This window comes from Callithrix jacchus, chromosome 21 (genome assembly GCF_049354715.1).
Source record: "Callithrix jacchus isolate 240 chromosome 21, calJac240_pri, whole genome shotgun sequence".
NCBI lineage: Eukaryota > Metazoa > Chordata > Mammalia > Primates > Cebidae > Callithrix > Callithrix jacchus.
The window spans coordinates 19,565,759-19,583,279 of NC_133522.1; the positions used below are offsets into that span (position 1 = coordinate 19,565,759).

Genomic DNA, 17,521 nt, shown 5'->3' on the forward strand with positions numbered 1-17,521 from the left:
AACAGAGATATAGACCAATGGAACAGAACATAGGCATCGGGGGCAGCACAACATATCTACAACCATACAATCTTGGATAAACCTGACAAAAACAAGCAATGGGGAAAGAATTTCCTGTTTAATAAATGGTGTTGGGAAAACTGGCTAACTATATGCAGAAAGCAGAAAATGGACCTCTTCCTGACAACTTACACGAAAATTAACTCCAGATGGATTAAAGACTTAAGCAGAAGACCTGGCACCATAAAAACCCAAGAAGAAAATCTAGGCAAAACCATTCAGGACATAGGAGTAGGCAAGGACTTCATGATAAAAACACCCAAAGCATTGGCAACAAAAGCAAAAATAGATTAATGGGACCTAATCAAACTCCATAGCTTCTGCACGGCAAAAGAAACAGTCGCTAGAGTGAATCGGCAACCAGCAGAATGGGAAAAAAGTTTTGCAGTTTACCCATCTGACAAAGGGCTGATATCCAGAATTTACAAAAACTAAAAAAGATTTACAAGAAAAAAGCAAACAAGCCCATTCAAAAGTGGGCAAAGGATATGAACAGACACTTTACAAATGAAGACATACATGAGGCCAACAAACATATGAAAAAATGCTGATCATCACTGGCCATTAGAGAAATGCAAATCAAAACTACATTGAGATATCATCTCATGCCAGTTAGAATGGCAATCATTAAAAAATCTGAAGACAGCAGATGCTGGAGAGGATGTGGAGAAATATAAACACTTTTACACTGCTGGTGGGAGTGTAAATTAGTTCAACCATTGTGGAAGACAGTGTGGCGATTCCTGAAGGACCTAGAAATAGAAATTCCATTTGACCCAGCAATCCCATTACTGGGTATATATCCAAAGGACTATAAATCGTTCTACTATGAGGACACATGCACACGAATGTTCACTGCAGCACTGTTTACAATAGCAAAGACCTGGAACCAACCCAAATGCTCATCGATGATAGACTGGACTGGGAAAATGTGGCACATATACACCATGTAATATTATGCAGCAATCAAAAACAAGTTCGTGTCCTTTGTAGGGACATGGATGAATCTGGAGAACATCATTCTCAGCGAAATGACACAAGAACAGAAAATGAAATACCACATGTTCTCACTCATAGGTGGGTGATGAACAATGAGAATACAGGGACACAGGGAGGGGAGCACTACACACTGGGTTCTATTGGGGGAATAGAGGAGGGACAGCGTGGGGTGGAGTTGGGGAGGGATAGCATGGGGAGAAATGCCAGATGTGGGTGAAGGGGAGGAAAGCAGCACATCACACTGCCACGTGTGTACCTATGCATCTATCTTGAATGTTCTGCACATGTACCCCAAAACCTAAAATGCAATTTTAAAAAAGCCAGCTCTCCCATTGTGTGTGGTGGCTCACACCTATAATCTCAACACTTTGGAAGGCTGAGGTAGGCAGATCGCTTGAGGTCAGGAGTTCGAGACCAGCCTGGCCAACATGATGAAACCCCATCTCTACTAAACAATACAAAAATTAGCCAGGCATGGTGGTACATGCCTGTAGCCCCAGCTACTCAGGAGGCTGAGGCACAAAAATCACTTGAACCCAAGAGCTGGAGGTTCCAATGAGCCAACACTGCACCACTGCACTCCAGCCAGGGTGACAGAGCAACACTCCGTCTCAAAAAATAAAACAAAAACAAAACTAGCTCTCCTATTTTGGCACTTTGAGTCCACAAGCTATTTCCCTCTAGGCCTGGTTGTTCCTTGGCTGCCAAAAACTGTCCCCAGAATCTGGGGATGGAGTAGAATGAATCCTGGTCCTGCCACTGATAAGATGACCTTGGGTCAGTCCCTTTTCTTTGACTTAACCTTGGGTAAGTCTCTTTCCCCATGGGTAAAATGAAGGTGTTGGAGAAGGTATACTCTGAAGTCACTTCTGGGTCCAGTGGGCCATTACCTACTTCCTGCTCATTGAACGATCCCTCTCTCCATCTCGGGAATAGGTGATTCCACACTCGCTCACCCACGAGGCATTTGCCCACTCCCCCTGCCCAAGGTTCTTCTGCTTTATTACTGGGCTCTCTCCTGATACAACTTCAGCCAACTCTCCTTGGTTTCTCTCCTTGGAGGGCAGAGCCCTCTTCCCCTGAATATTATATAAATTCCTTAAAGAGTTGAAGGCTGTTAGCAAAATCTCTTCCCCACACATACACAAATATTCTATTTTTAAATAACATTTATTTATGATTCTAAAAGGCTGTACCTGATCATTGCAGAAAAACTAGAAACAGACAAGTACAAAGGAGAAAATAAATATCACCCACAATCCTCCAAAAAAGATAACTGCTATTAATGGGCATGTTTTTCTTTTCTGTGATAAAGCTGGGATTTGACTGCAGATACGGCTTTGGGTTGCCACAAGCCTGGGCTTGAAACTGGGTGAGGTCTTTCCTTTTGAAGTTCCCTAGGGCCTCTTGTTACCTTTTAAGTGGCTTCCCTGTTGCCTTTCCCAAGAGGAGGACAATCTGATTATGTGGATGTGCATCCACCTGGGTTCATGGGCCGCAATGAGGCCCAGAGTTTACATTTTGACAACCTCTGAGGGTGCCTGTATGTGTGAGAAAGAGACACAGACAGAGACAAGGGGCATTGGTCACTGAGAAGGAAAACATTCCCAGGGCCCATAAAGGCCTGACTGCAGCCCCCACCCTACCCCACCACACTCCGCTTTCTAAGTCCTTCTAGTCCTACTCCGGGCTTTGTCTGAATCAATGACAACGACTGCAGGAACCACCTACGTCCCTTTCCACAGAGAAGCTGGAGTTCCTCCCTAAGCTAATAAATTCCCATCATTTGAGAAAGGAAAACAAATTTACAATTTGCTGCGCATCTTACCTAGTGGAAGGGCCTGCAGAGGGAGGTGCTAGTTGAGCATTGGTGTGACACCCTGCCAGCCCAGCCTCAGTTTGGTGGAAGGAACTCTCAGATGGCTCCTGCCTTACTCAGGCTGCAGACTGGGAGGTGGGAAGACCTAGCTCTCTTGGGTTTCTTGGGATACTCCAGGGGTGGCACAGCTGGAAGGACCTGGGCTTCTAACACCCCACTACAAGATAGGGGAGACAGGGCCCCAAGAGGGGTGGGACAGACACAGGGCCACCCAGAAAGTTGGTGGCTGATCCTAGCCTGGAGGCACCTGGATTGACCACCTACTAGTCTGGTGTGGTTTCCCTTGTTGCCCCTTGAGAAGGCAGGCCTGGGGTGGGAAGGGTGCATAACAGACCAAGAACTCATTAAATCCACTTCCTGCCTTGTCCATTTCAGTCTTCCAGATCCGTCCCAACCCGGAGGAAGCTATATCCCCTACTGATGCTTGTGTGGCTTGGGGTCTGTTGCCTTTTCTGTCCAGGGGAAATTCTTTAAAAAAAATCTATTTTAGATTTCCCATACGTTATTGGGGTACAGGTGGTATTCGGTTACATGAGTAAGTTCTTTAATGGTGATTTGTGAGATTTTGGTGTGCCCATCACTCATCAAATAGGGTGCACTGCTAATCATTTCCCACTATTTGAGAAAGGAAAACAAATTTACAATTTGTTTTGCACTGCATCCCATTTGTAGTCTTTTCTCCCTCATCCTCCCACCCTTCCCTCGAAGTCCCCAGAGTCCACTGTAACATTCTTATGCCTTTGTGTCCTCACAGCTTAGCTCCCACATATCAGTGAGAACATACGATGTTTGGTTTTCCACTCCTGAGTTACTTCACTTAGAATAATAGTCTCCAATCTCATCCAGGTCGCTGCAAATGCTGTTAATTTACTTGTCCAGTGGCAAGTTCTATCGAATACCTAACCCAAGTTCATCAGAGACTCCTTTTTTTTCTTTCACTCAACAAATATCTGACTGCCCCACTCCCTAACAGTATTTTAGGCCATGAGAACCCAGCAGGGAGTATTACAACTAAGTCCCTGTTCCCTTAAAGCTCATGTTTACCCACCTGTAGGGCTCTCACTGGGAGATGCAGTGGTTGGGCCCAATTTTCTGGTCACTTAAATCCAGCAAATGCTGTCTGCAGGGCATGGAGTCACACATACAGAATAAGGGTTCACTGCAATTGTTCCAGTTGCTATTGCTATGAATCAAAATATCCCAACTATCGAGCATTCTGTGGGTCAGGACCGGGCACAGGAGAGAATGGCTTAGCTCCACTCCGTGGTTTCTGGGCCTCGGCTAGAAAGACTGGAAGGCTAGGGGTTGCTCAATGACTGAGGGCTGGGATTATCTGCAGCAACGTCACTTACATGCTCACAGCACATGGTGGTTGATGCTGGCTGTCAGCTTGGTTCTCGGCAGGAATTCCTATGTGTGATCTCTCTGTATGGGCTAGCTTGGGTGTTCTCCTAGCATGGTGGCTGATCCCAAGGATGAGCATCCAACGAGTGCCAGGGGAAGCCGCCTCTATATTTCTTAATGTCTGCATTCCTTCCTCTTAAATCCAGGTGGGCTAGTGACTTTAGCAGCCTTCCCTGCTTGATGGGAGGAGTGTCAAAGTCACACCCTGAGATAAGGACTTGAAATGGCAGATATTGTTGCAGCCATTTTGGAAAACGCAGCCTGCTCCATGTATCTGTTGGGGTTCCAGCCTTTGGAGGGAAGGAGCATGTAAAAGAATAGAAGCTGCCATTTCCCAGGCATTTGTACCCACCAGGCACTGTGTTCTGTTTGTTGTGTATGCCATTCTTCTGACAATTTTGGTGGTGAGCACTGTTACACCCATTCTGCAGATGAAAAGACTGATGCTCAGCAAAGTTAAATTACCTGCCCTAAATCTTGATTTGCACCCGTCTGTCTGCCTCTGAAGCTGTAGCTCTTAATACTCTACTCCACTGCCTCTCCCTCCCTTCCCTGCAGTAATTTTTACCTCCAGGCAAAATCTAGTAAGGATGGTGAGAAGCTTAGCAGCTGGGGAGGGGGAAGCATTCAGATCTATGAAGGCTTCTTGGCAGAGGTGACATTTGAACAAGGACTTGAATGATGAATTCAGTATGGAACCCTGGAGGAAGGGGGTGACATTCCTGTTGGAATACCAATGAGATCAATGGGCCTTCAGATCACTCAGGGAGTGTTGCTGTGACCCAGAATCCTGGCCTTTGATCCCCTCCAACACCAACACACTAAATCATACTCCACTGAAAGCAGGCTGAGGCACGGCAGGATGAATGGATGTAGTTCCCAGAAAACTGCAAATGTGGCCCCTCTCCTCTCCCGTCTTGTTTTCATGAGCTTTCTTCTTCTGAGGCCAAGAATGGGGCAGAGGCTCCCACACTCCTCACCTCCAAGTGCAGACTTGGTTTTTCCCTTTGGAGATGGGGTCAGTCTGAGCTGCCTCCAGTGGAAATACAAATTGGGCTTCAGAGCAGTTACCATCCCCTAGGCAAGCTGGCAGGCTCGCGTTAGGGCATTGCAAAGTTTAATTATCTCATTGATAGGAATCTTGCATATTACAGGAGAAATTCCCACCCCTTCCAGGCCTCTCTTGCAAGTCTTCTGCTGCACACCCATCCTCTCCCCCACATCCTTAGTCACTCTTCCTGTTTCTTCTTGTCTCCCTGTTTGCATCTCAGTCGGATTTTTATCCCCCACCATTCCACTCTCCCCTCTGTCTCTCTCCTTTTTTCCTCTGTCTCTGTTCCTCTCCTTCCTTCACTTCCTCTTGCTTACATTCTCTGGACTGACAGCAGCCTCTCTTCCTGGACAGATCATCTAATTGAAATGGAGCACTCCCGAGAATATTAATAAGAAAGACAGCATTAATTAGCTAGCGATAGCATTATTATCTTCCTCCTCTCACTGCCTAGCATCTAACTGAATAATGAGTCTCTGTCCAGAGGGCAGGCAGGACAAGAAGCCAGGCCATGCCAGGGATATCGGAAAGCCTCTTCTCTTTGAACCACCCCGCTGGAGTCCTCTGGTGGCCCAGCCCTGCCCTCTCCTGCCAGGCCCTCCTGCTGCTTTGCTCAAGTCTCTAGGAGGCAGATGCCCAGCCCCTGTCCATGCCCAAAGGTTTGATGTTGCTGGAGCTGTGTATTAAGTTGCCAGAGCCTGACAAACAGTGGCTGCAGCTGCAGTATCCCAGAGAGGGGGTGGGAAGCTACTGAGGGTTCTCCAGGAGAGTTGTGACTGGCACCTAGTTTTGGCACAGTTCCTGGGCAATGTCTGAGCATGTTACAGTCCCCGGCATGGAGCAAAGAAATCTGCTTGTGACAGATAATAACTAATGTACTACACAGACTGCAGAGTACTTCTGCTTTGATCCCACAGTCGTAGGAGGCAGCAATGGCCACTTCTATTTTATAGACGAGGACTCCGAAATTCAGGGAGGCTCACTGCCTTGCTGATACACAGCCAGGACTCAAATCAGGGTCTGCCTGATTCCAAAGATCATGCTCTTTCCCTTGCACCCTGATACTTCCTGGAGGTACTTTACAGCTGTTCATTAAATAAGAGTGGTTGCAGTGAAGTCCCATCTTAAATTGGCCTTGAGAGTTCTTGTGTCAGAGCATTCAGCAAAAATTAGAAAACTGTGTGGTCAGACTTTTTAAAAAATATCCCTCACCGCAGGAGAAAACATTCTTTCTGTCTGCAATTCTTTTTTCTGTGGCCTTGGCTTTCAAACCAAGGCCCCAAAGGGAGAGGTGATGGGTAAATAACAGGAATTTTCTTTGCATTTTTTACAGGTGGTTAAATTCATTTGTGTTGATGCAGGCTTTATGCAATTCCATTGCAGTGTTAGTATTTGGTTATGAGTGCACAGAGTTGCTACCCAGGGCTGCGAGAACTACACCACAGGGCACCTTCCCCTCCCTGTCTCTCCAGCCTGCTGACCCTTTCACTCTTCTGCAGGCTATGGACAGAGGATGACCCCTTGCTGCAGGATGTGTGGCTAGAGGAGAAGCAGGAGGAAGAAGAAGCAACGGGTGAGGCCTTTCCGGGGGCCCAAAAGCCAGGGCCCCAACCTGGGGCAGTGGGGCAGTGTTGCTGGTGGCACTGGCCCTTACCTTCACAGCCCCCAGCCTCGGGCTTCTCGAGTACCCTGGGCTGGACCTTCACCAATCCGTGCTGCACTGGGCTGGTGCTCTTCCTGGGCTGCAGCATCTCCATGGCTCTGTCAGCCTTCATGTTCCTTTACTACCAACCGCTGGACATTGACATATCCTACAATGCCTTTGAGATCCACAACCACGAGGCATTGCAGCATTTCAACGCCCTCACCCTGGCACTCAAGTCCCAATTTGGATCCTGGGGTGGAACCGGCCCAACTTGGCCGACTTCACCTTCGAGACATTTCAGCACCTTATCTCAGAGCAACTGCAGCAGCTGCATCTCATCAACCGCTTGTGGCAAGTTTCCTGAGCCCCACGCGTCATCCTGGCAACCTCACTCCGTGGCCCAGGACTGTCCCAGGACACTTCTGTGGCCCAAAAGACCCCCGCCAATTGGAGCGGGAGACTTCAGTGTGAGACCCCACCACTGGAGGATCTGGCAGCAGACCAGAGCAAAGTCCCGTGGAACAAGTGGCTGAGCAAAAATGGGCGGCACCAGTTTAGCATCCCACCCCCCATGGCAGCCTTGGCCAATCAGAGCCGTGCCCGCCAAGAGCCTCAGGCTGGGATGACTCATGTGTCTACATGAGTGCCAACATGCAAATGCATGTGCACTGGTGCATTGAGCTCATCTTTCTGGCGTGCAGCAATGCAGAGCACAATATCTTCACCAGTGAGCAGCTGGTCATGATCCACGAGATTTAGCGCAAGATCATGGAACACCCGGGCTTCCAGGAGTTTTGCTGGAAGTCACACGAGGTGCTCAAAGACCTGCCGCTGGGCTTCTACTCTTACTACTCGCCCCCTAGCTCACTCATGACCTATTTTTCCCCCACCGAGAGGGACGGCAAGATCTACTATGACAGAATGGGCCAGGACCTAGCAAACATCTGGGGTGAGTGGCCGGGATGCTGGGGCAGGGCGTAGGACCTGGTTTCATACAGCTCTTTAGGGAGATTTAGTCCAGGCCCAGTCTGGAGCTGAGTGCTGGGCATGGCCAAAGGGCAAGGTGAAAAGGGCTGGGCTAAACTGTGAGGTGAGCATGAGAGGGAACTGAAGGAAAGCTTGGAGGGAAGTTTGGACTCAGTCTCAGGTGAAGATTGGTGTGGGTTCTGCTGTGGTAGAAAGTAGAGAAAGAGTGGGATGGGGCTTAGATGTGAGGCTGGTTAGAGAAAGGCCAGGATGTGGTAACAGAAAACCAGGAATCTGGCCAGAGGAGGACAGGAGAAAGAAGAAGGTTTGAAGAAGACTGAAGTAGGGTTTGTTTTAGGTTAATCAAGGAGGGGTTTGAGGAAGGGTAGGGCATGGCCAGAGAGTGGCTGTGGGGCCTGTGGTGGAGATTCAGTAGATGTGGGCAGGGGAGAATCCTGGGAGGCAGGGCTACAATGAGAATGGATGGCCTTGAGGGAGGAGGGTTGGTGGGAACTGACCGGCTGAACTCTTGGGGTCCCCACCCCTGTCCTTGCAGGCTCCCTGGAGCTGGCCATGACTCACCCTGAGTTCTACTGGTACATGGATGAGGGCCTCTCTGCAGACATTCTGAAGAGCTCCCTCCTGCACCGTGAGATCCTGTTTGGAGCACCCTTGCCCAACTACTAAGTGGGTGACCACTGGGAGGAATAATAAGCTAGGTTTCAGAGCTTTGTGGTCACCTACATGGCCATGCTGATCAAGCAGTCTACCAGGTTGGAAGTCCAGCTGCATCCTGTGTGTGCATGCCCATGTGTGTCCCAGGAAAGGGCTGCGTCACAACAAGAAATTGGTTTCCAGTTGCCTCTTACTCTTAAACCCTGTATCCCTTTCCCTGTCATCTTTCCTTGGGAAGCCTTTCTTTCCAAATTGGGGCAGAACCAAGTACATCCTTGCAGTCAGTCTGACAAATGAAAGTCCCCTTTGCTTGATCAGTGCTAATGGTTAGTGAACATGACAGCTTTGGGCCACGTAGGAAATCCCAGAACTCTGGCCTGGAAATCTTGGGTATTGATTTTCTCCTGAGATGGTGCTCAAGGTCTTTCTGGAAAGAGTATTGGCCAGGGAGTAAGGAGTTTCTCCCTGTATTAGTCGTGATTCTCAAGAGAGACAGAATCAATAGGATAGATAGAGGGATATGTGAGAGAGGATTTGTTAGGGGAATTGGCTCATGCAGTTATGGAGTCTGCAAGGTGGAGACCTTTGGATGCTCGTAGTCTGGCTCAATCCAAACTTGAAAGCCTCAGAACTAGGAAAACTAATGGTGTAATTCTTAGTTCAAGACCAAAGGCCTGAGAACCTCTTAGGACTGCTTGTGTAAGTCCTGGAATCTAAAGGCCAGAGAGCCTGGAGTTTTGACGTCCAGGGAGGGAGAAGAGTGTCCTAGCTCCAGGAGGGAAAGAGAGAGAGAGAATTACCTTTGCATCCCCAGCCAACAGGATGCTGCCCACCCTGGCCACTGATTCACTTGCAAGTCCCTTCTGGGAAAACACACACAGGCACACCCAGAGGCAAGGCTTTATCAGTTCTCTCCATATTCCTTAATCCAGTCACATCGATACCTAAAATTAACCACACTTCCTGTCTTTAATACCCAGGGAGGTAATGGGCAAGTCACTTTAGTTCTCTGGGTGTCAGTGTTCCTTTGTTAGAATGAAGAATGTGATTCTGGCTGCCCTCTGGAGTCACTAAGAGATGAGCTAACAGATGTGAAAGTGTTTTGGGGTGGAAGCTGCTTTGGGATGGTGTCCTTGGGAATACAACAGGATCCCTCCCCACCAGAACAGGACAGAAAACCTTCTGGGCAATAATTGCAGTGCCTTCCAAGTCCCCACCCTGACAGGCCAGTCCCAGACAAAGGAGGAATCATTCTGCGTGAAACACCCTCATGTCTTCCACTGCTCATCCCTTATATTGAGTAATTGCTGGAATAATCAGAGTTAATGTTTAATGAGCACTTACTCTGTGCCACACACTCTTCAAAACCCTTTATACATACCAACTCATTTTTCACACCAGCCCAATGATGTGGGTGCTGTTATGATTATCTCCACTTTATAGTTGAGGAAACAGAAATGGCAATTAGGTAAGTTGTCCACCATTTTAAAGCTTATCGGTGGTGGAATGAGATTGAAATCCAGATGCTCGCCCTTTGTGTTTTTGTGCCAGTTACTGTACTGGGAGCCTTCTTCCTGCTCTACTTCTTTGCCAGACAAGCTCCTATTCATCTATTAAGATCCAACTTGGGCAACTTTGCCCAAAGGCTGGACTAAATGCCCACTAAATGCCCACTGCTATGGTTTGGATATGTTTTGTCCCTGTCAAAAACACATGTTGAAGTTTAATTTCCATTGCAGCAGTATTGAGGGGTGTGGCCTAGCTGAAGACGTTTGGGTCATGGGGATGGATTTCTCATGAATAGATTAATGCCATATTGTGGAAGTGAGCTAGTTCTCACTCTTGCAGGAATGGATTAGTTCCCAAGAGAACAGGTTGTTGTAAAGCGAGGTTCTTCCTCTTGTTTGGTCCCTTTTTCTGTTCCCCCTTTGACTTTCCTCTGTGTTATGATGCAGCACAAAAGCCTTCACCAGAAGCCAGTGCCATGCCATTGAGCTTCCCAGCCTGCAGAACCATGAACTAAATAAAACCTCTTTTCTTTGTAAATTTCCCTGTCTCAGGTGTTCTGTCATAACATCACAAATAGGACTGAGAAACTTCCCCTTTTTCCACAGTCCCCTTTTCTTTAAGGGAGGCAGGAAAGAGCACACACAGACTTTGGAGTCAGATGTATCTTGGGTCCCATCCAGTTATTCAAGTTATTGTGAGTCTTAGTGAGCTATTTCACCTCTCTGAGCTACAGTTGTATCATAGTGCTTCTCACTCTATCTTTTAGTTGTAACATACAGTGCATTTCTCCAGTCAACAACATCAGCATCACCTAGGGCCTTGTTAGAAATGCAAATCTCAAGTTCTCTCCCAGACCTGCAGTATTTCCAGGTGATTTGTTTGCACATTTGAGGTTGAGAGAGGTCTGCTGTAACTGTCTGTCTCTATAGCATGTGAGTTTGTTGAAGACTGGGTTTGTTTCTGGTTCTGTTTCTATGGGCCACATCACAGCATAGTGCAAGGTACCCTTAGTAAGGGTTTGTCTGGGGAGTGAATGAATAAATGAATGGAGATGCCTCAAGGAAAGGTACTTGGCTGAGTTGGGAAACTGGAAGGTGTTTACTATAGAAGGACATTTACAGTTTTAGATACCAGTGTTATCTCTGCCCAGATGTTTAGCTGCTAAGGCAAAACCCCCACCCTTAGGGAAAAAGTCACTCTTTTCTGTTTCCACCCATTAGAGTGTCAGAGCAGTGGTGACCGTCCTGTCTTTAATGCCTTCTTTTTGTTCAACAAAATTCTTAAAATTACTCTATTATTTGTTACCCAAGAGATAGCAACATGTACCTAGACTTATAACAGTATAATATAAATGATCACTTTTACTGCTTTTAATTCTGGAATCTTAGAATACATTCACTACATTTATTGAGCTTCAGTTTTTGGCCTTTATGTTCCATGCATTTTAATTCTTACTACATTTAAGCCCCATAAGACGTTACAGCATTATTTTACAGAGTCTGTGTTCATTATATTTATTCACATAATTTCCTGTTCTGTTGGTGTTCATTACTTTGTACTAGTTCATGTTTCCCACTGGGATCATTTTCCTTGTGTCTAAGAAACTCTTGCATTTCTTTCAGTGCAGGTCTGCTGGTGACAGATTCTTTGTTTTGTTTGCCTAATAGACATCTTTATTTTACTTTCATTTTTGAATTATATTTCTGCTTACATAGAATTATTATAAATTGGCAGTTAAAATAAATAAATAAAGAATGCTTTACCTGAAGATGTCACTCCATTGTCTTCTGACTTCCATCATTTCTGTAGAAAAGTAGGCTGTAAATCTTTTTTGTTATTCTATTAAAAATTCTCTTTTTTCTGCTTTTAAGATTTCTCTGTCTTTGTTTTCACCAGTCTTACTGTGAGGTATCTTGGTGCATTTTCTTTGTGTTTGTTCTGTTTGAGGACACAAAGTTTCTTGAAGCTGTAGGTTGATGACTATAATCAGTTTTAAGAATGTGGAGAAAAAGGAACACTTTTACACTGTTGGTGGGAGTGTAAATTAGTTCAACCATTGTGGAAGACAGTGTGGCGATTCCTCAAGGCCTTAGAAATAGAAATTCCATTTGACCCAGCAATCCCATTACTGGGTATATATCCAAAAGACTATAAATCTTTCTACTATAAGGACACATGTACACGAATGTTCATTGCAGCACTGTTTACAATAGCAAAGACCTGGAATCAACCAAAATGCCCATTGATGATAGACTGGATTGGAAAAATGTGGCACATATACACCATGGAATATTATGCAGCAATCAGAAATGATGAGTTTGTGTCGTTTATAGGGACATGGATGAATCTGGAGAACGTCATCCTCAGCAAACTGACACAAGAACAGAAAATGAAACACCGCATATTCTCACTCATAGGCGGGTGATGAAAAATGAGAACACATGGACACAGAAAGGGGAGTACTAAACACTGGGGTCTATTAGGGGGAAAAGAGGAGGGCCAGTGGGAGGGGGAGGTGGGGAGGGATAGCCTGGGGAGAAATGCCAAATGTGGGTGAAGGGGAGAAGGAAAGAAAAGCACACTGCCATGTATGTTCCTACGCAACTGTCTTGCATGCTCTGCTCATGTACCCCAAAATCTAAAATCCAATAAAAAATTAAAAAAAAAAGAATGTCCGAGCTATTATCTCTTCAAATATTCCGTCTACCATGTTCTCTGTGCCCTCCATTTTTGCACTCTGATTACGCAGATGTTAAATCTTTTCTGATTTAACAGAAAAGAGCCCCATATGTTTTCAATGCTTTTTTTCTTTTTTTTTTTTCTTTCTGTACTTTTGTTTAGATATTCTAGTTCACTGATCCTTCTTTCTATATATTGTCTCTAGTCTGCCATTTAATGTCTATTGAGTTTTTAATGTTATTGTTCTGTTTTTCCATTTTGAGAATTTCCATTTGAATCTGTTTTAGATCTAAATCACTGGTGCAGTTGTTTTATTCGTCATTTAATTTATTTTGTTCATATTCTCCTCTCTGTTCTTAAACATGTTAATTATACTTTTTTAAAGATCTTACCAACTTTTAGTATATGGATAGGCTGCAGATTTGTTTTGTAGTCTGTTCTTTCACTTGGTTTGGGATCGTGTGGTCCTGCCTATGGGTATACCTGGTAATTTTGATTTTTTTTATTTATATCTCTTTGAGACAAGGTCTTACTCTGTCATTAAGGCTGGAGTGCAGTGTAATGATCATAGCTCACTGCAGCCTCAAACTCCTGGGCTCAGGTAATCCTCTCATCTCAGCCTCCTGAGTAGCTAGGTCTACAGGCGTGTGCCACCATGTCCTGCTAGTTTTTTGGTTTTGTTTGAGACAAGGTTTCACTATGTTGAACAGACTGGTCTCAAATTCCTGGCCTCAAGTGGTCCTCCCACCTCAGCCTCTCAAAGTGCAACTTTTATTAAGTGATGAACATTATGTGGGAAAAAAACACACAGAGGTCCAAATGATGTTATTTACTCCAGAGAAAATTTATCCTTTCCTTCAGAAGGCACATAGAGTCGTGACTAATCACCTTAAACAGGCAATGACCGCACTGAGAGTTGAGGAGAGTTTGCAATCCTGAGAAGTCTCAGTCTACCTCCAGTTTGCCCTAGATTCTCTAGGATTTTCAACTGAGAGCTTGGTGTTCTCTGCAGCATTTTTTTTTTCTCTGATAGGTTCCAAACTCTAATATTTTATCTCCCAAAGCTGCTAAAGAAATAAAAACAAAAACTCCACCCTGCTTTCTAACAGGCTTTCTGCTTAGGTTTTGGCTTCAAGCCCCACACAGCCCCCGTCTTCAGCAGAAGGGATGAGGGAAAACCTGGCTATGTGCTCTGCTGGTCTGCAAGTGTCTGCCCAAAGCTCTGCTGGCTTATCTGACTCCCAGCCAGGTTTTTCATTCTTCTGCCCAAGTTTAGAATCAGCAAATGCCTCCAGGGTAAAAATGGCTGTAGAAGGTCAGCTTGTCTTTCCTAGGTTCTTTCTTTTCTGGAGTCTTAGCTCTCTAGTTCTGATTACTTCAGCAACTCTCTGCTGTCATCACAAATAATTTCTGAATTTTAGCGGATATTATAGTAGTTTTAGGTAAGATACTGGTCTTCCATAAACTATTTCTTTCAACTTGAGTATAAAAGTATGGGCATATGTCTTTTTGTAACCAGCATCTAGCACAGGACACAGAATCTAGAATTTACTCTATAAAATCTATCCAAATTAATGTGTGAATGAATAAATGATTGATTTTCTAGTCTAACGAAAGGATAGGTAACCTATTTAATTCAACAAAGTAGATAATCCAGAGATTCTTTCATCTTGGCTTTTTTAAGTCCTGTTTATATTTTTTAACAGCTTTATTGAGGTATAGTTGACATAAAACCAACTGCACATACCTTACCATTTAATTGGTTTTTGACATGTGTATACACTGTAAAACCCTCACTACCATCAATACAGTGAACACTGGTAGGGTACTGTAGTTCATGCGTATATTTCCAGCTACTTGGAAGGTTGAGGCAAGAGGATCCTTGAGGCCAGGAGTTTAAAACCAGCCAGGAAAACAGCAAGGTTTTGTCTTTAAAAACACTCAAAAATTAGTCATACATGGTGACACATGCCTGTAGTCCCCAATAGTGTGGTGGCTGAAGTGGGAGGATCCCTTGAGCCAAGGAGTTCAAGGCTGCAGTGAGCTATGATTGTGCCACTGCACTGCAGCTTGGGTGGCAGAGCGAGACACTGTCTCTTAAAAAATAGTCAAATTTGTTGGTATAAAATGATTTATAATATATTCTTATTATCTTTTTAATATTTGTAGAAATTGTAGTGATGTCTCCTTCTGTGTGTCTTCTTTCATTTTTTTAATGGTTAGTCTGGCTAGAGGCTTATCTGTTTTATTAATCTCACAGAACTAGCTTTTGGTTTCATTGATTTTCTTGTTTGAGAACTAGATTTATTTATTTTTATTTTTAATTTTTATGAGCACATAGTAGGTGTATATATTTATGGGGTACATGAGATGTTTTCATAGAAGTATGCAATGTGAGGTAAGTACATCAATAGGGAGTGGGGTATCCATCTCCTCAAGCATTTATTTTTTGAGTTATAAACAATCCAATTACACTCTTATTTTAAAATGTACAATTAACTTATTATTGACTATAGTCACCCTATCATGCTACCTGTTTCATTGATTTTCGCCATTGCTTTTCTATTTTCTATTTCTTTGATTTTGCTCTGATTTTTGTGATTTTCTTTCTTTGGTTCATGTTACATTTCATTTTCTCTTGTAATACTTTCTTAAAGTAGAAGCTAAGGCCATTGATTTAAAACCTTTCTTTCTTAATAGAGGTGTTTAGTGCTATAAAATTCTCCTTAAGTATGACTATTTTAGCATATCTCAAAACTTAGCATATCTCAAAATAAAGGAAAAGTTATTTTCCTTTTCATTCAGTTCAAAATACTTTCTTTTTTTTATGTGTTTAAAATGGAGACCTCTATTGTGTTTATTTGTTCTGGCTCTGAGTTCAAGTCCTGGATATCGTTATCAATTTGTTGTCTCGTTGAATCTAAATCTCATTATGTGTCTTATGTATCTGGTGTTAAGATCTCTTATTGTTACATTAATCCTTTTACCCATGCATCCTTGTAGCTTTGAAATCTATTTTATTAAGTGTGAGAATTGCAACTCCTGCTTTTTATTTATTTATTTTTGCTCTCCATTTGGTTGGTGAGTTTTTTTCCATCCCCTTGTTTTGAGTCTTTGTATATCTTTAGATATATCGTTAGATTTTGTGGATAATGTATATTTTGTGTGTTTAAAATGGAGAGCTCTATTGAGTTTGTTCTGGATCTTAGTTCCAATCCCGGATATCGTTATCAATTTTCTGTCTCGTTGAATCTAAATCTCATTATGGGTCTTATGTATCTGGGTGTTAAGATCTCTTATTATTACATTAATCCTTTTACCCTTGTATCTTTGTAGCTTTGAAATCTATTTTGTCAAATGTGAAAATTGCAACTCCTGCTTTTTATTTATTTATTTTTGCTCTCCATTTGGTTGGTACGTTTTTTTTTTCCCAACCCTTTATTTTGAGTCTATGTATATCTTTGGATATACCGTTAGATTTTGTCTGTATCTTTTGATTGGGAGATTTGGTCGATTTAAATTTAGGGTTGCTGCCATTTGATATTAACTGGCTATTTTGTCCTTTTGTTGATGAAAATTCTTCTTTATGTTAATGCTCTTTACTTTTTGGTGTATTTTTAGAAAGGGTCATACTGGTTGTTCCTTTCTGTGTATAATGCTTCTTTTAGAAGTTCTTGTAAAGCAGGCCTGGTGGTAATGAAATCTCTGAGTACTTGCTTGTTCCTAAAAGATTTTATTTTTCCTTCAAATGTAAAACTTAAATTGGCAGGATATGAAATTCTGGGCTGAAAGTTCTGTTGATTAAGTATATTGAATATTGGCCCCCACTCTCTTCTAGCTTGTAGGGTTTCCGTTGAGAGATCTGCTGTAAGCCTAATAGGCTTACCTTTATGGGTAACTTGATCTTTCTCTCTGGCTGCCCTTAATATTTTCTCCTTCGCTTCGATCTTGGTGAATCTAATGATTATGTGCCTTGGGGTTGGTCTTCTTGAGGAATATCTTTGTGGTGTTCTCTGTATTGCCTGGGGTTGAATAGTGTCCCGCTTTGCTAAATTAGGAAAATTTTCCTGGATAATGTCCTGGAGAGTATTTTCCAGCTTGAATTCATTCTCTCCGTCACATTCAGGTACACCAATTAAGCATATATTAGGTCTTTTCACATAGTCCCATATTGCTTGGAGACTTTGCTCATTCCTTTTTATCCTTTTTTCTCTATTCTTATCTTGTTGTTTTGTTTCATTAAGTTGATCTTCGACCTCTGATACCCTTTCTTCTGCTTGATCCATTCGGCTGTTTAAGCTTGTACATATTTCACTAAGTTCTCGTGTTGTATTTTTCAACTCCATAAGTTCATTTGTATTCCTCTCTATATTGTCTATTCTTTTCAACATTTCATCTAACCTTTTTTCCAAGTTCTTAGTTTCTTTATATTGGGTTAGAACAAGTTCCTTTAACTCCCAGAAGTTTCTTATCATCCACCTTTTAAAGCCTTCTTCAGATAATGGAACACAGTCCTTTTCCCTCAGGGCTTGTTCGGTTGCTGATGAGTCCTTTTTCATCAGGGCTTGTTCCATTGCTGATGGGTTCTGATTTTGAGTATACTCGGCCTTCTTAGGCTGTTTTTTTTCCCTTCATTGTAGATGAACCGCCTTTC

The 17,521-nt window shown here is 43.5% G+C and overlaps 1 pseudogene; it reads left to right on the plus strand.

Annotated features, from left to right (window-relative positions):
- Positions 1-17,521, plus strand: part of LOC100389901 (protein dispatched homolog 3-like) — a 55,355-nt pseudogene that overhangs the window by 12,723 nt on the left and 25,111 nt on the right.